Genomic DNA, 22,898 nt, shown 5'->3' on the forward strand with positions numbered 1-22,898 from the left:
AAATCATATGCACATCCTATACACACACACACACACACACACACACACACACAACAAACAAACACACATATATACATGTATCTTACTATATAGCCAATCAGGCACAGGTGCTTTTTCCAAGGGCATAAGGATAAGCAGCCAAGGGAGCTGTTTTGTTCTTATCATATTTATATATTTTTTTAAAATAATGCAACTGTCTCACTGACTTCTATATGCATTGAAACAGTCAAGATTGCTCTCCTTTAAATCTTCATTATGTTACTGTAAATCACATCATCAATGTAATTAGTATAAAGATAGGAAGTTTTAAGAAAATGTTGGTTAGTTTTTGATATAACGGATGAAGGAGGACAAGTAGGAAACATGATCAGGAGAAAAAAAATGCATAATTTTGAAGTAATCTTGGGAAACACTTGCATATTCTTAGAATTTAAAAAAAAATGTTTCTTTGTTCATTTGTCTTGTTCATTTGCGGCTTTCAATTTTATATGCCACATATGAGTGCAGTCATATGGTTCTCGGCTTTTTCTGTCTGACTTGTTTTTTTTTTTTTTTCCTTCAGTGTGGTTACTGGAGGGTAAATGGGGAGAGGGGTGGTAGAGGGAAAAGGGGGGCAAATATAAAGTGATGGAAGGAGAACTGACTCTGGGTTGTGAACACACAATGCAATGAATAGGTGATGTGTTACAGAATTGTACACTTGAAACCTATATAATTTTACTAACCAATGTCAGCCCAATAAGTTTAATAAAAAAATTTTAAAAAGTATTTCTTACTTATATTTGATAACATGGCTATTTAAATACATACGGAAATATTTTTCCATACAATCCTTCAGAGTACCTTTCCCCTGAGGTCTTTGTCCTTAGAGTTGTATTACACTGCACAATAATTTATTGTGGAAATAGTGTTAATTAAGTGAAGGCTAGATAAGTGAGCAGAAACCTGGTTGTTCTGAAATTAACTTTTATCATCTACTTGAGTGTTACTTGTAATCCCTAACAAATGAGTTATCATGAGATTTTGAGAAATTTACTGAGTAGATTTTAGTCTATGCAAAAGCAGGAATTTCCAGTCTAATCACTCTATATTTAAGAGGTAAAAGTCTCCAAACTTTGGAAATGAGTCCTGGATTATATCCTTGAAAGCTGAGAAAGTCAGCAGTACAGTAGGTGTCTTGGAATAAACTACCTTCTATAGTTTCCAACTATTACATTCACTCCTAAGGCTCCATAATAACCAGTGACTCTAAGGCAGTGTGAAATCATTATAAACATAGTCAACTATACACAACTATTTTCTTAAATGACTTCTGTGCAGCATGTCATTTCTCCAGATGAAGGCATCAAAAGTACTATGTGCTATACATGGAAAGAGAACTTTTCATAAACATTATCTATATTCTGGCATTTTTGAAGTCTTAACAAGAGCCTCTGCAGTGCAGGGGTGTAGAAAATGGACAGATTGTGTACATTTTAGTGTTTTCTCACAATGCTTGCTATGTTCATAAGAATATAAGTTTTTGGATGGAAAATGTGAGCTGAGCTTCATCTTGCTGTGCAAATCTGTACATTAAGCAAGCCAAGCAGTAAAGCCTGAGAGGTAAACAGAAAACCTGCAGGAGGTTTTCTATCAAGTATAATGAGAAATAAGATTTAAATGATGATTAGACCTAAAGGAATGAGTCAGAAGTCAAGAAGTACAGAAAAATGGCCTGAATATGCCCATGGATATATGCCCACGAACTACATAGATTATGAAAAGTTGAAGAATGCATCGTAGAAAATTAAATTGAAAATGCTGTATCAAAGCGTAATGTCAGTGTAGGATAAACTGTGACAACAAAAAGACCCATAAAGGCTTTATATTTTGTCCTCCTTTAATTATTCAGGCAGGAGTTTCCAGCTAGTGGGCAGCTCTCGTTAACACAAGGGCCCAAAGCTCCCGGCTACTCTTTTCTGGTACCTGCTGCTGTTTAGGTCCCTGTCATTGCCCACTCATAAAGGCTGCTCTGTCATGCCCAGGGCTTGGAGAAGACAACATAGAGGAGGCACACCCACTCAGTTACAGGTTCAAAGTATATAGGGGTAGACAGTATATGAAACCTGCCTACAAATGTCTGTGTGCACAGGTGCTCTTCACACCTCTGCAAATGCCCCTGCTGTCAGGCTTTCTGGTTGGTGCAGGCATTCATTCCTGAATGAGCAGAACACACTTCCTACTCACACTCCATTAGGAAAAAGGCAATCAGATGACCACAAGAACGAAAAGGGAAGAAGGAAAATGTGACCTTGTCAATGTGTCCAGGAAGTAGATTTTGGTGGACAGTCACCTCTGCCAGATGCACCAGTAAATTGGTATTGATGATATCGTGACAAAGTGAACAAGTTTCAAAAAAAAACATTAGTCTATAAAAAAAAAAAAAAAAAAAAGCTAAAAGAATCAGCATCCCTAAAAAAAATTAAAAACAATGACTGCCACTCATTTGACTGCATATCACCTGGGCATTTCAATAGACCAGAGAAGCAGCAGTAACTGTCAGCGTCCCAATTTTATAAACTTGGAGAATATTATGAATACAGCATCAATGGGAACTATGAGAGATTAAGGACTTAATAGAGAAACGAAGGGAGATAAATTATGTCTTCAAGTCTCTTTACTTAGGTGTGTGTTTGAGTGAATGACGTCTCTGAACCGCAGATTTCTCTTCTATAAAATGGAATCAAACAAACCCAATGTAAGTACAGTGAATGTTCACTTAACACTGTCAATAGTTTCTGGAAACAGCAACATTAAGCGAAACAATATAACACAACCAGCTTTGCTATAGGCCAATTAATATAAAGAACAGTTAAGTTACCATTTCGATGGTAACTTAATGTTTTTATGTGGGGCAGCCAGTTAGCTCAGTTGGTTAGAGTGCTATGCTCATAACACCAAGGTTGCCAGTTTGATCCCCACATGGGCCACTGTGAGCTGCACCCTCCACAACTAGATTGAAACAACGACTTAACTTGGAGCTGATGGGTCCTGGAAAATCACACTTAAAATAAACAAAATTAAAACAAAACAAAAAAAAACAAAACCCACAAAACAGTTAAGTTCCTAGGGCCTATTTCTGGTCACAAAAATATCATCAAGCTTCTAAATAAAGACCCTAAATACTTCTAATATTAAACATTGAAATAAATGTGAGCTATACATACATTTATGAAAGATGAATTAAAACAAGTAAGATCATGATTTTCCAACCATCTTATTCCAGTGCAGGGTTGCAGGTGGTCAGAGCCTCTCCCAGCAGTTCAGGTCTGGACACAATGCCCTTTCATCCCATTGTGCACTCACGCTCACACATACACTCACTCAGACTGGGACACTTTAGACATGCCAGTCAACCAAATGTGAACATCTTTAGGATGTGGGAGGAAACCAGGGTCCCCGGGAAAAACCATGCAGACATGGGGAGAACATGCAACTTCACACAGCCAGAGACAGTGGCACCGTCCATGAATCAATTTTATTTTTTTTCATCAACATTATAGTGAAAGATGTTGAGTAAAATGAGTTTAATCAAGGAACTGCTGTAGTTCGAAAATTGTTCAATTGTCAAAATTCAAACAAATCTGTGAAAGCGCTCTAAAATGTTCAAGAGCCACATAAACTCATACTCTAAGGCATTGAATGGAATACTGATATTTTTAAGGCTTGTCTCTAAAATTCTAAAACATGAGTTAAATTGCATATATTATTTATCTATTAAATGGTTAACATAATCCTTTCAACAAATATTTGCTTCATTATCAATGGCTCTATTTTCATGTTTTTAAAACCACTGAAGAAAAATGAAATATTATTTGAATTTTTTAAATTTATAGGTCCTTTGAAGAAAAATGATATATTAAATTTCTACTCCTCATATAACGGTAACAATTTTAAACATTTTTGCTAGTACATTTCTGTCAGTAAACATATAAGTTTGCAGTATGTGTGTGGATAATGTGCGTATTCATATATATGAATATAAGTATTTAAAGATAACTATGCATATATTATACATTAAAATATATTCCAGATATTTAATAAGAAATAAATATTTTAAACAGATGTGACAATTTTTTAAAAATCTGTCACATTATATTTTATGAGGAAGAAAACTGTTTTCACTAACATATTGTTAACAGTTTTTGTTATTAGATAATAATAGATTATTATTAATATGTATTTATATTATTTGCATTATTTTTAATTTATAAGTTATTTATAATACATATCAGTATATTATTAGTAATAGTAGAATTATGTTATTGATTCCTTCCTAAAAAATTGACTTAACACTTTAGGATACCGTTATTCAAAAGTCTCATTCTAAATCAGTGTAGTTTCATATAATTGTTAGCAGATGTGAAAATTGAAAAACGTACCTCATAAAGTTGCAGTATTTACTGCATACCCAGTGACACACACACACACACAATCAGAAGACGGCATATTTTTAGGACAGTGGATATCAATTCATATTTCAATAAGATGGTACTATTAAGTTTTAAGTAATTTATTGTCATGTCCTATTATGTCATCCTTGTTTTTCTGTCATAATGGTGCTTCAAAAGATCTTCTGTTAGTAATTGGAGAAAAGTTAGTTCTGCCATTTTCTTAGTGTTCACTTCTTGCATTTTAGTATTATCTTTCAACCATGATTTCTGTGGGGAAATATATTTTTTCAGACATTCATTTTGGGAAAAATATTTCAGTTAAAGCTACTATCTTTACTTAAATAGGCTAACAGAAATTGTACTTATGCAGCAGTATTTTGAAAGCAAATGAAACCTCAAAGTAACTTTGTGGAACTCTGTAATATTAAGGATATCTCCAGCAGTACTCAGACAGGTTGGTTGGATATCCTGACCAACACCTCACTACTGTATACGAGACCAGGTAAGCTCTATATTTTATATTCAGAAATGTAACCCCTGCTTTAATTTTAAAACTATATATATATATATATATATATGATTAAAAGTACCACGGTTTTCTTCCTAAACTACAATGGATAATCTTATACATACCTGAGTATGTCACTTCACATTAGGTTACCGATAATTTTAAAGAAGAACCCTCAGATATTTTATCCTAGTATAAATAGGGATTACACACTGTGACAAAAAGCGAAAACTTTTATTAACTCTTTGGTACTGTATGAAATACAAAATCTCAAAATTCAATGTAAGTCTTTTTATATGCATCATAAAAGTACATGACTACTTAAAGTCTGGATTTATTATGTTTGCTGAAAAATAGCTAACTTTGTGAGAGAAACTTTTAACAGTTTCTGAAGGATTCTAAAAAAGAAATGAAAACTATTAAACAGGCAATTTTATTTTAAAGTGTGTGTTTGCCTAGGGAAAGAAAAGAAACGGAAGGAAAGTGTATGCATATTGATATGTCTGAATCGCATGAAAACTTTTTATCTCTTCCTTGCCAAAAAAAAAAAAAAAAAATCAGGACTCAAGATTTCATTATGCATGAATACCTGGAATATACGCATTCATTCATTTGTATTTTCATAAATTTACAATCACATATTTTTAAATTTGATACAAGTTTTCCTTATCATATTTGTATAAAATTCCAGCCAGGATGTTTTACTCTTTATTTGGAAGAGAAAAAAAGCTAGAGACATCTTGCTAAAAGAGCTAAATAGGCATGCCATTTTAAAAGAAACTATTCATAGAATATCCTGAGGTCTGTTTAAACGTATGGAACTTACTGATATGCATGTCTTTTTTTCCTTCAAGAAAGTAATTACTTAAAAAAGATCAAAACTATTTTACAGAATACATTTTCCTCAAGGTTACTAAAAGAAATATGTACATTACTTCTTGAACCAATGTAGCAGTCCACAAAATTCCCCATTGTTAAATCATGAATAAGGTACTGAAATAGTTTCTATTGAAGGAAAGCATGAGGAGCTTAAAATACAGAAGAAAATAGAGCCATCCAGCTAACACTAAATAATCCCTCTCTTTATTGTTGCATTAACTAAACATTCATAAGTATTTGTTCGTCTTACTGAAATGTTAACATAAAAAGTAATCATTCTGAATTTATTACATCATGAGAAATGGAGAAAACTCTATTGAGCACCTAATATATGTTGGACACACTGATAAATATTTTAAATGTGCATCTATTTTAATTCTTCCAGCAGTCATTCAATGAAGATTGTGTCCACCTCATTTTATCAGAAGGACGATTATGCTCAGGAGGATTTAGTCATTATGCCAACATCTGGAAAGTTGGAACTTGCAGGTGAAATACTGAAAACTTCAAAATGCCTTATAAACAGCGCTTTCTCAGTGCAATGATAAAGCAAGGCTGGAATTATTTGGTCTTTGTGCAAAAGTATTAAGATGGCATTTTGCTCAATTAGTCCAGGGTTTCTCATCCTCAGAGCTAGTGACATTTTGTGTAGGACTCTCTCCTCTGCCTTGGAGTATGTTTAGTATCATCCCTGCCTTCTTTTTCCTAGATGCCAATAGCACACCCCACCCAACCCAACGGTAACAAACAAAAATGTCTCTCTCTCTTTTTTTTTTAATTAAAGTTTATTGGGGTGACAATGGTTAGTCAAGTTACATAGGTTTCAATTGTACAATTCTGTAATACATCACCTATATGTCACACTGTGTGTTTACCACCCAGAGTCAGTTCTCCTTCCATCATCATAGATTTGACCTCCTTTATGCGGATCTACCACCCCCCACACCCGCCCCTCCCCTCTGGTAACCACTAAACTATTGTCTGTGTCTGAGTTTTTGTTTCTTTATTTGTTTGTCTTGTCCTTTTGCTGCTTTCAGTCTCTTGACAATGAAAATGTTCCTACTGAGGCAAGTTGCCCTTGGTGAGACACATTGAACAGCAGAAGAGCATAAGAGTTAAGGCATTTTTACCCTGCCCATGTTCTATCTTTCTTTCTACCCTCTGTGCACACACACACACACACACACACACACACACACACAAAGACTGAAAAGGACAAAATCAAAGAAAATAACAAAACAATGGTCAACGGCATAAAAGAAAACAAATGAAAAATAGCACATGAATCTATCTGCACACATTGTGAAGCAATAATCACAATACAATTTATTTTGGAAGAGTGAACAGAAACTTCATCAGAAGAGGAAATAAAACAAAAATAGACTTTGAACACTATCTCCTGGGGATAGCTATTGCTACCACACTAAATTTTGTTTTCAAACCTCAAAATGTCCACTAATTATATCCAGAGAACATTTAATATTGAGCACATACGAAGGGGTGATGACAGGCAATGCTCCACATGCCATGATGCTGTAGATAGAATGGACGAAGCCTTACTAATTGACTAAATTATTCATCCAAAATAAATCTAAGAACAATTGTTTTGCATCTTAATAAATAATCTGAAATACTCAAATTCACAACATAATAATAACCTGACCAACTGGCTAATATTAAACCCCATTTGGTGACTCATTATCTCCTCAGGAAAGTTCAAGATTCTGCACACCCAGTTACTTCTCAGCCACAACAGCCACTTTCCTCACACCTTATGTAGGGGAGAAATCCCATCTGAATGAAGAGCAAAAGAAAGTTCACAAGAGCTTACAATGAGACCACTATAGTAGGATATAAAACTTGTAGATAAGGGTAAATATGGGAGTCAAAAGTTCACTTTCACGGTTCTTATTTCTCTTTCTCTCAGTGCGGCTATAAAATTAGCAGAACCAAGGAAAGTTGTAAGGGAAGCAATGCTTCCAGCATCTTTTGGGAAAGAGGACAAAGGGATCTTCACACTCCTATGAGGGCCAGATTGCACAGGAGTGAGATCTTTATCATTGAGTCACCACATATTTATGAAAATCATATGCTCTAAAATATCACTATCGTGATTAATAATTCTAATGTTGGCTCTCAGTTTTGAAAACTGAGATAAAACAAATGTTTGTGAAAACTGGATCTATTTTTCAGATCACAGGAAGAACTCAGCTGCTAGATGGGTCGAGAGAAAATTTGTTATGTTATTTTCTGTGTGGAATTTGTTAAATTTGCAATCCTCTCTATATCTTTTCATCTTTTCTTTTTTTTTCTTTTCCTTTGCATGTCATCTTATCCATACTCTTTAACATAAGCACTCAAACCATAGAATTTTGAAAATTTTTGTTACAACAAAACCTGCTCCCTTTTTTACACCTGCTTTTTCTCTCTGCAGAATTTCCATTTCCCCTCCACTTGCATTCTGGATGGATGGCAGGGTAGACATTCTCACAACTAGACCTGGGCAGATACCCCATTGCATGCAATGGCCTTCTCAGCACAAGTTGAGTCCAAGGGAAAGAAAAAGATGGCCCTTGCTCCTCGAACCCATGGTATACTAATGAGTACACAGTTTACAGCTGGTCCTAAGGCACCTTGGGGTTTTCACTTTGGATACTGCTCTCAAGAAAGCGATAGACACTTAATCTAACTAGTACACTTTATACAGAAGGTGGAGAAGAACATGAAACACATGCATTCAAACACACATACACACAAACATGCATGCACTTAATCACACACCAAAGCACTCACACACATCCTGGAGACCAGGAGTTCCTTATAGCATCTGTGAGGTGTCTACAATTCATCCGAGAGATCACCACTGTTTGTTCTTAAAGCATTTCCCCTGAAAAACAGAGTAATATGGTCATCCTTGATGACTTGAACATTTCCATGAAGATTTTATTCTCAAACAATGGCCTCTCAGTCCTTTCATCTTATTACCTCTAATGGCTCTTTCAGCTATTCCACCTGAGCTACCTGCAGCCATGGTTATAACTACTCCAAAATCACTATCAACAGCCTCTTGCTCTGTGACTAGTTGTCGATATTCAAGATCCCTCACTCATAAGAACACCTGGACTACTGACCCCTCTGTCATCTCTCATCCCATCATTCTACCACAACCTAATTTAGATCTTATAGTTTATATTTTTCGATAACATTCCTGAAAATGCACAATGAACTCGTACTTATCAAATGATCTACGATACAGGACATTGCAGTTATTGATAATGAAGATGATGCTATTGTTTATAATCCATTGTAGTCAATACTTTTATAAAATAAAATAAAAATAAATTATTGAAAAGTAAATTTCAAAATCTGCAAAGATATATAATACACAAGCTACCGAATTGTCATTAGTTTCAACAGATAAAATATTATCCATTTGCAATAGCATTTTATAAACATTTACTCCTATTTTCTGTGTTTTTTCTTGCCATAGACTGGTAACAGAGTCTTTGTGAACCAATGGCAGTTGTGGGCCACAGTTTGAATACAAATATGTTAACTTCTCATTCCTTTCCATATTTTCTTTATACTTATCTGGCAAACTCCAATCCCAGAAGACCTGTTTTCCCCTGCACTTCCAAAGAAAATGGGAAGGTGTCCTTCTCACTGTAAATGATCAATCTTTTCATCTGTGTTTTGGATCCCATCTGTCTTTATCCTCTAATAAATCTTACACTATCGACCATTTTATTTATTTTATTTTTTTCTCTTTTCTGTGTAATTATTGAACCTGTCACATTCAGTTTGATCTCTCTCTCTCTCTCTCTCTCTCTCTCTCTCTCTCTCTCTCTCTCTCTCTCTCTCTCTCTCTCTCTTTCTTCTGCATGCACACATATTGCTCACAGTACAAAATAAGGTCTCCCTAGACCACTCAGTTGTCATTTACCACCCATTCCTCTCTTCTCCATGACCAAGCTTCTTGAAGTTTAGTTTCTCCTTCTATATCTATGTCTTCACTTAACCCTAATTCCTCAATTCACTCTATTTGATTCTATTCCCACCTCTCAACCAAAATAGTTCTTTCTAAGGTAACCAAATTTTCCATTTTGATAAACTCTAAGAATATTTCAGCAGTATGTAGTATTACTGGTTTCTTATTTATAAGAACTGGGATTTTCCAACAATCTACTGACAATCTTTTTTTTTTTTATTTTATCTCAGCAGAATCTTTCACCTTTACCTAGATTATTAAATGTTGGATTTTCTTCTGTCATTTTCTAGACCATGTTTTACTCTTCATCTAAACTCTCCCTAGCAATCTTATCAACGCATATGGCTAATATTACCTACAAATATGTATGAATTCTAAATTTAATTCATAGTTAATCAACTCTAAGACAAACTTCATTTTCACATTTTAACATATCTGATAGGAGGATGTGTCTTACAATAGATGGAATTTCATATTTTAATTGGCAGATTATTCTTACTCAGTGACATGAATAATAGGCATCTTAAAATTCATAGCTTCTTAAATTTACTAAAATACAATTATATCCATCTCTGATTTCTATTTTGAAATCTAGACCCACACAATTACGTGTTATTTCCACTTGAAGGTTTACAATAATCTTCTTGAAACCCTATTTTCTTCTATGAAAATCTTATTGTTGAAACTCATTAAATTCTATGTGAATGGTAAACCTTGGAGTTACATAACCTGGTGACTCTGGGAAATGTACTCAAACTCAACAAGTTCAAATCTGAACAAATGATCTTCCCCTTCTCCCATGTTCGTCCATCTCCTAATCACCTCTCAAAATATGGTACTCACTCAGTGTTCACTGTTTCAGTGAATTCCAACTTTATCTATCCATTTACACAAACCAGAAACCTAAATGCCAATCTTTATATTTCCATCTCCTCAAATCAGGCATCCAGTTCCTTTCATTTCTTTTACCTAAATATTTATCTAATCATTCTACCTTTCTCCATTTCCACAAATGCCCTTTCTGGTCCAAGTGACCATTATCTCACTGGAATCTGTAATGTTTTTTAACTGTTTTGGTCACAGCCATTCTGACTCCTTTTCTCATCTTGTCTTTATACAACTCTGTGGTCAGAGTTGTATAACAATGTCACTATGGTTAAAATCCATCAGTGCCTTCTCATCACTGGTGTCCTCCTGCCAGGCTCTTATTTTCTGGCTATTGTCCACTGATCAAACCTCAAGTGGCATTTCACTCATCTTCATTCTCTAGATTTCATTCGCTATATCCCCAGTATATAATGTAGTTCCTAGCATATTATAGATACTAGGTAAATATCTGTTAAATGAAAATGTGTCAAGATGCTGTTAGTCTAGAAAATCCTCCAAACTTCAACAAATATGTAGTTCTAAGACTCTACCTTTAAAAACACATTTTTAAAAAATAAAATTAAAAAAATAAAAACACATATTGCTAGACTTACTATCGTGATCATTTCTCCATGTATGCAAATGTTGAATCACTATGTGGTTTATACATCTGATGCAATTATTGTATGACAAATATAATTCAATAAAACATAAATTGAAAAAACACATTTATTCCATTTATCAAATGCTATAGGTCTCCTGGTCTAATTTATTTTCTTCAGAAGAAAATAAAGAAATTCCCTAGGTCTCTTGTATATAGGATAATGAGAAATGTTTCTATACTTTTCAAATGCACTATGTTTACAAAGATCGTTAACATTTAACTTATAAAATGTTTATTGTGTATATTTCGAAAACATTCAAATTATTCAAATGGTTTTCTCCTCAGAAAAAAAAATATATATAAAATTACAGATTTCAGAACATATTATAAAGTACATTTTTTCGGTTTTTTTTAAATAAACATTCTGAATAATTTTAAATAATATTCATCAAGATCATGTAGAAAGTCTAATTATATCTACATGGTAGTGGTCACATATGTATAGATGTAGAATTAAATAATCTGCTTATCCAATTTCCAAAGTATTTTCATGTGAAATATATTTAAAAATAAACTCATATTTTTATTTCTTTAATCATATAATCACATCTATGTTATAATATGTATTACATAAATAGATTAATAATTCAGACCTCATCCATGCATGCATTTGATGCATTTATTTCCATAATTTCTAAATATCCATGCAATAACCAATAATTTCAACAAGAGAAAATAAAAATTGAAGAAACTGTAGAAAGGTACCAAATTCTCTGTTATTATTTTGCCAATGGTGGTAGAGGGATGCTCTACAGATAATCTGATACCAGACAAACAAGTGGGTCTTAGAGCAAATTAAGCCTGAAACATCACTGGAAAAATGACAAAACTGAAGCAGTTTTACTTTGGACACATCATGAGAAGGCAGGGCTTTTTAAAAAGACAATAATACTGGGGAAAATAGAAGACAGAGGAAAAGAGGAAGACCAAATATGAGATGGATTGACTTTATAAAAGAAGCCATAGGCATGAATCTTTAGGACCTGAGCTGGACTACTGAGGACAGGACATTGTGGACATCACTCATTCATAGAGTCGCCAGGAGTTGGAACATGTCTGTAACACACACACACACACACACACACACACACACATACACACACACATACGGAAGATATCCAGGTGGAAAGACCAGCTTAGTTGATGCTTGAAGCATAAAAACCTATGTCCCCTTCAATGAGGCAGGTGAAAAAGGAAGGCAAGATTAGTTCAAACTGAGGAACCATCATGTGAAAATGAGATAAGAACCTAGAGTTTAATCCCTTTCCCAAATTACGAAAGTTTGTAAACTTTACAAACTTTATGGTTAGGTTAAAGTCAACTTAACCATAAAGTTCATGTTTGTTCCACTTTTATCAAAGTGCCCTACTGAAATTGGTGATTGATGGGTAAAAGATGCTTTAGCATCCTTCATGAGTGAGTCTAGAGTCAGCTTAACCACTTTGATTCTCTAGGACATAAATTAGTCTTACTGTTTCTGCTGGGAACAAAATACAGATTGAAACAAAAACAGATGACAAAAACAATTCCCCACCTCTAGGGGGGTAAAAATGGTGTTTTCAACAGCCTCTAGGGTAGAACTTGCCCTGAGAGCTACTTGGCAATAAAGACAGTTTCTGACACACTGAAGATTTTCTAGGAGGTTGCACTTAACTTCAATTTTCATGTTGCTTTTATACTTTTTACTATCCCAAGTATAAAAGAAGCAGAGAAACTTTTCAGCTAATCTTGAGCATTTTATAAATACAGTAGTGAAAACTTTTTGATTCCTAAAAGTTAATGTTTAATGTTGTTTTAAATCTCATGAAATAATAAATGCTGTAAGAGAAAGTTTCATTATCCTTTGTTTAGCTAGAGCAAATCAGTGGTTTTAGACTCATCCTATGTGTTTCAGAGAAACACCCAAGTTTTGTTCTTTTCTTATGAAATGGCAGTATGCCATGCAAATATAAAATTCTGAAACCTGTAATGAACAAAATTCAAGTCAATCGTTAATTTCACTTGTTCACACTTTCTATTAGCAGAGTCATTATGACAACCACCTCCAGTGGTGCACAATCAGTCCTGAATCCTGCAAGACATGAAGTCATCATGAATCAAGTAAAAGATATATTTCTACATCTGTAATTTCAGTCCCTAAATCAAGATAAAGAGATGATTACTCATTCTGGGATAAGAGATTGCTTGTGGAGAAGTGGAGTGAGGTCAACCAGGGAAATTCTAGACCTGGCATCTGGATCATAGCACAGAACGAGGTATTGAGGGGAGGAAGCAGGGACAACAGCCTTGGCGGAGGTTGTAAGAAGTGTGGCACTGTCCCCTGTAGCCATGGAGGCTGAGGCTCAGGAAGTCACAATTCGGACTTGGTGAACTTGAAGCCATTGTGGAATGTGGTCAGAATAGATGGGCTTGAATGTGATGCAACTTCATGTGGTATGGTTGGTGGAAGGGCTTGGCTCAGTGCTGGGAACGCAGAAGTTCTTAGCTGGATTAGATTCTGAGGGCGAGCTCTGCTGCCACCAACTACTCTCGGTGGGCTTCATGTAGGAGATCCCCTAGGACAGTGGTTCTCACACTTGAGCATGTGTCAGAGTAAATAGGTCTGCTTGTTAAAATTACAGCTTCCCTGACTCAACCTAGAGATTCTGATCTAGCCTGGAATGGAACCTTTTTTTTAACAAGACTCCAAAGTAATTCTAATGGAGATTTCCTGTGAAAAGCATGGTTTAGGAGGTAAATATAAGTTAAAAGAAGTTACAGAGTCAATCTCCTCCTGTTATAGCAGGAAGAGCCATAACAAATACATAATCTAATAAAATACTTCTTGAGGGCAAAAATGGGAAGAAGGAATTTACCATTATTACCTTCCCTCACAGAATCCTTAGATGTAAAAGAGAAATACTGTACCTGTTAAAAATAATGAATGTGAGAAGTAAATTGATAGTGGATGTATAAGTTTCTAGTGCTATATATGGCTATAGAAAAATTCTCCCCTAATTTTAATGGATTAATGAATGAATGAAAAAAATAATATTTGGGTGGGAGTGATGTCTATTATGGAAGTAAATAAAAGGTTGACTAAATGGTATGTTAGCTTCCAAGTTAGTGTGAAACATGATGGATTATTCTTCTTAATTATTTTTTATTATCATTTTTTCCTTTTTTTCATGTGTTTTTACCCAATAGAATCAGCAGTGAGATTATTCTGTATTTTATCCTGCTTTGCTTTGATATCCCACACACCCTTGCTGTAAATCATTAAATATACAATTTAAACATCAGCCAAGCCCAACAGCCTCTGGATCTGATGTTATTTAACTAGAAAGAAAAATGAATTCCTTTACGGGTTTTGCACTTTGAATATCCTTCCCATCGTCTTCAGTACATTTGTGAATCTCCAGAGTATGGACTGCAAGTAGTACCGCTGAAGTTCTCCATTACTGGAACTGTCTTTCATGTTAGCCCTTCATTTGGCCTTATTTACAGACATCCCTGTCTCCTGTTGATTTCACTGGGAGCGAGGCAGAACTGGCATTTGCCTTGTCACATTCCATTTGTTTCCCAGCACGTGCTGCAGCATACATTAAGTTCATTTTCTGTGGAGCTGTTCTTAAGGTGTAGAACAATGCACAGTTGGATGGCATCATGCCCTCCAAATGGGACAAAGATAAATAATGCAAATAATGCAGACAAAAATAGGGGCATAGAAAAGATGACATCTCCAATCTGTAACATGTCGTCATGCTGTAGAGATCCCCAAGTTTTTCCCCAAAAGTAGAAGAAACACTATGACTGAAAAGGTGGACGGCACTATCCCATGTATACATAATTTCACATACATTATTTGATATTCATGGCAACACTCTGACATAGGTGCTCACTTTAGAAATGTGGAAAACTGAGGTCAAAAAGGTTATAAATTGCCCAAAGTCACACAGCTTGTCGATTTCCTAGAAGAACCCAATGTGAAATCTCATGATTATACCATGTCTCCTAACAACAATGTCCTAAAGTAAATGAATAAGTAAAGAGAAGGAAACATCACTTGGGTCTTTAGTCACAAGATACCTAATCAAAGTTTAGTTGCAGAAATCAATAGGTTGAAAATTCAATACTAATGAGATTGCACTTTTCTTTCCTTTTGCCTATCGATACTTGAGTTTGCAGTTATCTCAGATAAAAGCTGTAGGCACTCTCTGGCCTTGAAATCAATGCTATTACAAAACCATAATAACTAAATCTTTAATAAACTTTGTATAGTTAGCTCTCTTTCAAAAATTTTGCTGAATTAATGTTTAATCGTGATAATCCAAACTAACAGGAACTAACTATGTGTTCGTATTTGGTGGTGTATTAGTTCGACATGTTCTATCATGCCCTCAGAGTGGTTTTTCCTTCACCGTGTCTTTTAGCGTCACCCCTGAGTGGGTCTGTAGTGTGGCAGCACTAGATTTATTACTAGCATGAACACAGTTACTGTTGTGAAACAGGCCATTTTTCTTCTTTCATCAATTAATCATAAGAACCTTCCAGGAAGCCACAGATATGAGCAGCTGGAAAGACATAGTGCAAATATGTAGATATCATTGTAGTCTTGGCTACTCTATATGAAATTTACATGTACCTTTTGGATATTCTTGAGCCTAATAGCAATCCATTGTACAGGGGATTCCCATTGTATGCTACTCCTTAAAAAAGAATGAGAGTTGGAATATCAGGTTTCACACTTACTTGGGTATCCCAGATCCAGGTATTCAGTTTCCACTAAGACCCAGTTGCACACCAGGAGCCACTTTTCAAATGATGACTGGCTTACACTGAAAAAAACATAACTCAGCTCCAGAACCTTAGATCGCTTCTTTGGCTCTCCTATTCGGACATGACAAAGACTCCACCACACAGCATCTTTATCCAGTGGATCTAATATGTCATATGGCCTAATCAGCACAGCAGCTTGCACCACAGTCTAGACTTAAAACTAGTAGTCAGCTAATTAATCTCAAAGGGATAAGAATAATATTAACAAATGAAGTGTGACATGTACTGTCTTCAAAATCCAAATGCTGTGACTCTTTATTAATGAGAGAGGATGAAAGAGAAACAACTTATTCTTTCTCTTAGAAGAAATGCCTTGGCATGTCCTAAAGAACCGTAATCTTCTAAATCGAACTCTGAAACTTCACAAATTTTTACCTCCTACTCTGGTATATCTGTGTTTATTACATATCTCAACAACATACCAATTACTGCTCACCATGTCCAGTTAGCGGGATGTCATCAATAAAGTTGATCACCATGATGTTCTACAGAATCGCAAGATGTTAAAATTTGCTTTAGACTATATTTTGACAAAGAGCATGAGGGTGGAGCTACTCAGTTTATACTGGAGATCAGGCTAACTCTATCTTGACTACTAGTTACATGGTGAAAAATTAAGGCTCTGAGAAACACAATTAGAAACCCCTGCCTTGAGGAACAAAGAATCAAAGACCTCTAACATAAGACGGAAAGATCACCACGGATAGCCAGTGACCCAGTGCATAAATCTCTTCCACAATATCCTTTACAGGTAGTTATCTAGCCTCTGCATAGATAATACTAGAAGCTAACATTCATACAGGGTTGAATTCCACTCCTGGACAACCCTTATCGTCCTCAGTATTTAGACCAGCACAGTTGTTAACCTTAACCAAAGTTCTGGGAATGGTACCATGATATAGTTCACACAGATGGCCTTTGCTGTCTTTTGAAGTGATAGGGATAGAGATATTATGAATGTAATTTAAAGTTTTGGAAAGTGTTATGGGTCGAACTGCCTTCTTTCCCTCCCCCCTCAAAAATAAAGTCCTCATCCTCAGTACCTATGAATGTGACTTTATTTGGAAATGGGGTCTTTGCACATTTTAATTAAGATGAAGTTAATGGAATTGGGTGAGTCCCTAATCCAATACCTATACCTGGTGTCTTTAGAGCTGAAGGGAGAATACCATGTGAAGATAAAAAGATTGGAGTGATGCATCTGAAATCAAAAGAACACCAAGGATTTCTATCAACAGAATCTAGGACAGAAGTATGGCAGAGATTCTCCCTCAGAGTCCTCAAAATTAAGCCACACTGCTGACACCATGATTTTGGACTTTTACTCTCTAGAACTGTCACATAATAAATGTCTGTTGTTTTAAGTTACCCGATTTGTGGTACGTTGTTATGTCCTCTCTAGGAAACTAATATAGAAAGTTATAGCCTTTCTGTATTTACAAGAATAAATTTGCAGAATTGTATCAAAGTGATTAAGACAGACTTGAAGTTTGAGAGAGTTGAACTTAAATACTAGTCATATTACCTGTCAGCTACTTTATTCTGGACAAATTTGTCAATTCACTAAATTTCAAATCGTGCATCTATAAAACTGGAACTACAAATAATAGTGCCTACTTTTGAGAACTTTTGTGAGATTAAATGAGTCAATGCATATAATATGGTTAATATGCAGCAAGCACTCAAAAAATATTAGGTATTATTATTAGTATTACTATAAAACTTTTGTATTACAGAGAAAGATGGGGATATAGAATCTGGCATTGACTCGTTTACTCCATGAACTAAGTACTTACATATGTTTCAGGACTTTTAAGAACAATAAGTGAAGATATGAATTACTGTTGGAGTGTACTTCCTTAAAGCCATCCTTAAACTATGGGCAGAAACCCCAGGGATCATGGCATCAATGGGGTTACAGAAGCTTTATCAAGGCTTCCTCCTTCTGACCCTTTCCATCTGTTCAGACTGTGGTTTGAGTTACCTCTGGGCTACCCAACACCTCTCCTAAAGCCAAGGAAACAATAGCCTCTTAGAATTTGAGATATTGTATAATAAGTATGGGAGAAAAAAAAGTTTTCGCTGCATGGAACCATAGATTAACCAGTTATCTCTGAGCCGCTAATGGAATCTGTCCCACTTTAGGACTTTCCAGTTTGCCCAGATGTAACCCTTGTCTGGGTCTCCTGGACATCTGGAGTACAAATAATCTATTTCATAGCCCTGGCTACTATAGTAGTTTATTCTGTATTCCAGACTCTTGTCTGGGGCTTGGACTCGGTTGTTCATCTCAACTCTTTTACTCACCGTCTTGCTTTTTATGAATCTTCATTTTTGTCTGTCCTTGTATGAAATTCTTAAAATAACCTAAAATTACCTGAGAATCCATCTGAAACTTACACTTTCCTTGACTGCCATATCTGAAACCCCATGCCTGAACCATTTTCCAGATTAGCTGACCATCACTCTTAAGATCTTGACTATATTTGTTGAATCCTTTTGGAACTTGGTCTCTAACTGCTGGCCCTTGGAAAGGGTCACCAGCTCTCTATTTTTTTTTCCCACCTCCTCATTAACTCCTGTTAGCCTCATACCTTAAACCTTAGTCCCCTTTCCTTTACATGTTCCAGGCACATGGCACTGTCAAGTGGTATACCTTAACCCAACATGTTTGAGTAATACAGGCTGACTGCCCAAACACAACTGTACTAAGTCGGACATAAGGAATGGAAAATCAAAAATGATTGTTTCAAGCCATTACGGATATCCAAAGTGTTTTGATGATAAAAGTACTCTTTTTATAAGTACCAAAATCAACTTTAATAGAAAGTGATATTTCTGAAAACCATCTATACTTTCATCACCCTACTTTCATCCAGCCTATACTTTCATCCAGCCACAGCGATGGCCATCTGATTGCAGCTGATGGCCATCTAATAACCGAGCCAGCACCTATCCAGGTGAGGCTGAGAGCCTGGAAACTGCTCTCTGGGACTCTGTCCACACACTCCATCCCTACAGGGTCTCACCTCAGAATCTACTTGACAAGTGTCTTCCACGAGGGGCCCTGTTTCAGGAACCCAGCTCACGAGAAAAAGATCCAGTCCAGTTTAAATAATGCCCCAGGGGATGTCTCTCGATGTCCACCAACTTTCTGGGCACAATCAGACTTTCTGGGCACAGCCAGGATTCTCAGGTTATCACCAGTCTTTCTGGATACAGCCAGACTTCCTGGGCACAGCCAGCGTTCTCAGGGTACTGTGCTGGAACAATAGTGGCTCATAGCCAAGGTGCTTACATATTACCAATGGTGGCCTGTGGAGACACAGGTAGTAACATCTGCCTGCACCCCAACAAGGAGTCTTCCAGCACCACAGTCTCACTGGTGGCCAGGAAAGATACAGGAAGCAAACATCTGCCAGTTCTACTACATGGTGGTATGTTCCCAAGCAAAGAGTCAAGCGGTCCATCAAATCAGGATGGAAGGCAATTCCCCATAGTCCACAGTCATTCACCAGGGCTGTGCATTGGCCTCACAATGTGTTCCCTCTACGCAGGGCACGGGCTTCAAGTCCTCCCAAACCTGGGGGTGAGGGACCACCTTGACCTCACCCGCATCCTCCACTGAGGACTCAGCAAGTGTTCCCTCCTGGGACTACAATCCCGCATCTGGGCTGCCTCAGCAAGCATTTCCCAGCCCACACAGCCACAACGACCATTGCCTTCTCAGTCCTATGCTGATTTGCCAACTGTCCATGTCCTCCCACCCCTCCACAGGGGTCCAGCTCTCCAGCAGCTGCACAGCTCTTTCTATGCTGGTCGGAGAACTGTCCATGTTCTCCCACCCCTCTACCAGGTCCAACTCCTGAGAACAGTAGCCACAGGCCACCATACTGTGTGGGGGCTACATGTCGTCTGCCCAGAGTCAGACATCATTCTTACCTGGCTGGAATCCTGCTCGCTACACCAGATGTCCGAGTGAGTGGTGGCCCCAGTGTAAGCTGTCCACAATCCTTGGAGCCTACAGTAGCAGCAGACCACCAAAAGGAAGGCGACACCTTCTATGGCCAAGAGGGTGGTGTGCCATCCAAAGGCTCGAGTCTCCCAGGTGGACCGCACCTCCTGTTCCCAGCGCTGCTCCTCACGGGCCCCCCGAAGCTGAGTGTTCACACAGAAGGAACACCAACGGAGCCATAGACAGGGGAGTCATACCACTATATTCTAGCTGGCAGATGGTCGTACACAAAAGCAAATATCTGCCAGTACCCCAGCGCGGGGTCTTCCTGCACCTCTGTCTCACTGGTGGCCGGCGAGACACAAAAAGTAGGATCAACACGATCCACAATCTGCCATCCACTTCTCTGCCAATCAACCAACCCCTTACTAATTGCAATCTGTCGTCAGCTTCTCTGCCAACCAACCAACCAACCCCTCAACGTAGCCACAGCAGTTATATCAGTGGCTAATGGCAAACAGGTAACAGCTGATGGCCACCCAGCCACAGTGGATGGCCATCTGATTACAGCTGATGGCCATCTAATAACTGAGCCAGCACCTTTCCAGGTGAGGCCAAGCCTGGAAATTGCTCTCTGGGACTCTGTCCCCACAGAACCTCTTTCATATAGTCAATGACATTCCTTCCTGGTGCACTAATAAGTAATGTGTATGTAACCTCATCAAATTTCTCACTTGGACCCAAGTGAGAAAGCACAGTCTCAGTCTTTTTACCATCTGCAGAGTAATAGGGTGAGAGGCAGCCTGTGCTGTGACGTTGACAGCCCTTTAGTAAATTACACGCAATGATAAAGAGGACATCTTGCTTACTGATGGAACACAATTTTATTCTCTATTTTTCTATCATATATTGGATAACACTATCGGGCATAAATCATCATTTGCTTAATATATAATAAATACATAATTAAACACACAAGGCCAAAAATGAGTCTTTACAAAGAACATATGTTTTACAACATAAGGGGAGGGATATTTCAAAATTGAACAAAGCCCTGTGTCATGCAGGGAAAAACAACTGGCAGCAATATTAAAAAGCTGTGAAAGGCAGGAGGGAATTGGTTCCCACTATTATACATAGGGTGCTTTGCTTTCGATCCCATTTATAACAAACATATGGGAATGGTGTAACTATTCCCATTTTACAGCTGAAGCTCAGAACTAGGAAGTGACTTATTAAGTAATAGATGGAAGTTGGATTCAAACAAAGTTTGTAAAATCCAACAGCTCTTGTGTCTTTAAACTGCAGTCCATGCTACTCCGAGAAGTCCACATTACTGTTAATATTTCTTGAAATAAAATTACCATTACAGTTTTAATCTTTTTGAAAGCAAAATGCAAGTGTTCCTTAGAGATTTCATGTAAATAAGCAAGGTTTCTATAAGTTATAATCATAAGGCATAGGTTTCATAGACATTAATATATTTCATGTGTACACACATGTATAAAATATATGCATATATTATACTACATATCATAATATTATATTACATAATTTATGTTATACTATACATTACATATACAAACATATACAATATGTATGTTAATATTATGTCTTTGAAAGCTATATCTTATAATCGTAACTTTTTGAAACTTTGCTTATTATACAAGATCAAATATTTTTCTTACAGCTTCCTGACCTCCTGATATGTAGTCTGATCAAATAAACACATTTTCTCTCAATTTAACCACAAGATGTTTTTAATGGGATTAATTTTGAATAGTTTACTATTATTCTCTGGATATGATATTTTGTTATTTATTTTCTCTTAAGTATTTTTACCTATTTTTGTGATCATCTCCAAGTGCCTTGAGTCATATATATTTCAAACTAATAAAACACTAAATATAAAGTTAAATCAGATGAGAAAATGGGGGAACATGAAAATAAGGAAAGTAATCTAGAAACTTAGGTATATGTGATACTCCTGCCATCTTGTGGGTTTTCTGTGATACCCATAGATCTAACTTAACATTTTTTTTTTTTTAGTGAATTTTTGAAAAATTTTAAAGGAGTATTTTGAACATTTTGTCTCTTGTAGTATCAATTACTTAAACCTAACATACTCTCTAATAAACAAACAAACAAAATAACAAAATGCAGTTTATTTTCAAAAAATTCAGAAAATTATCTATAGCTGTACTTACATGTATAATCTAAATCTATACTTATACCGATATGTACTTTTATGCCAATATACTTTTCAAGAACAAGAGGAATAAATAGCTAATGATAAACAAATAGGGCCAAATTATGAAAATAGATGAATCTGGGTAATATTCTATTTTTATTCTTACAATTTTTCTTTAAGTTTAAAATTATTTGTAAATAAACTCTCTCTCTCTCTCTCTCTCTCTCTCTCTCTCTCTCTCTCTCTCTCTCTCTCTCTCTCTCCTGGACAGCATTCCAGCAATTAGTCCCTGTTCCTGTGTATCATCAGCCTTTCTTTAGGTCTGAAAAACTTCTCCATATCCCACATTTTCCTCCAGTTATTGCATACTGTCTCTTTGACCTTTGACAAAAGAATCGCTCTAGCGTAGTCTGTACTCTTTGTTTCCATTTGTTTGCCCTCATTCTATCTTAAAACATTAGTGCAAACATAAAATAAATAATAACAAACAAACTCCTAATCTTCCTTTCTAAATCTACTCCTCCAACAGTCCATTCTCCTATTTGGCCAAATCCACTGAACATATATAGCCTTTCTCTTTTTCTCACAAAGCACA

Source organism: Rhinolophus ferrumequinum, chromosome 2, assembly GCF_004115265.2.
Source record: "Rhinolophus ferrumequinum isolate MPI-CBG mRhiFer1 chromosome 2, mRhiFer1_v1.p, whole genome shotgun sequence".
In the NCBI taxonomy this organism is placed as follows: domain Eukaryota; kingdom Metazoa; phylum Chordata; class Mammalia; order Chiroptera; family Rhinolophidae; genus Rhinolophus; species Rhinolophus ferrumequinum.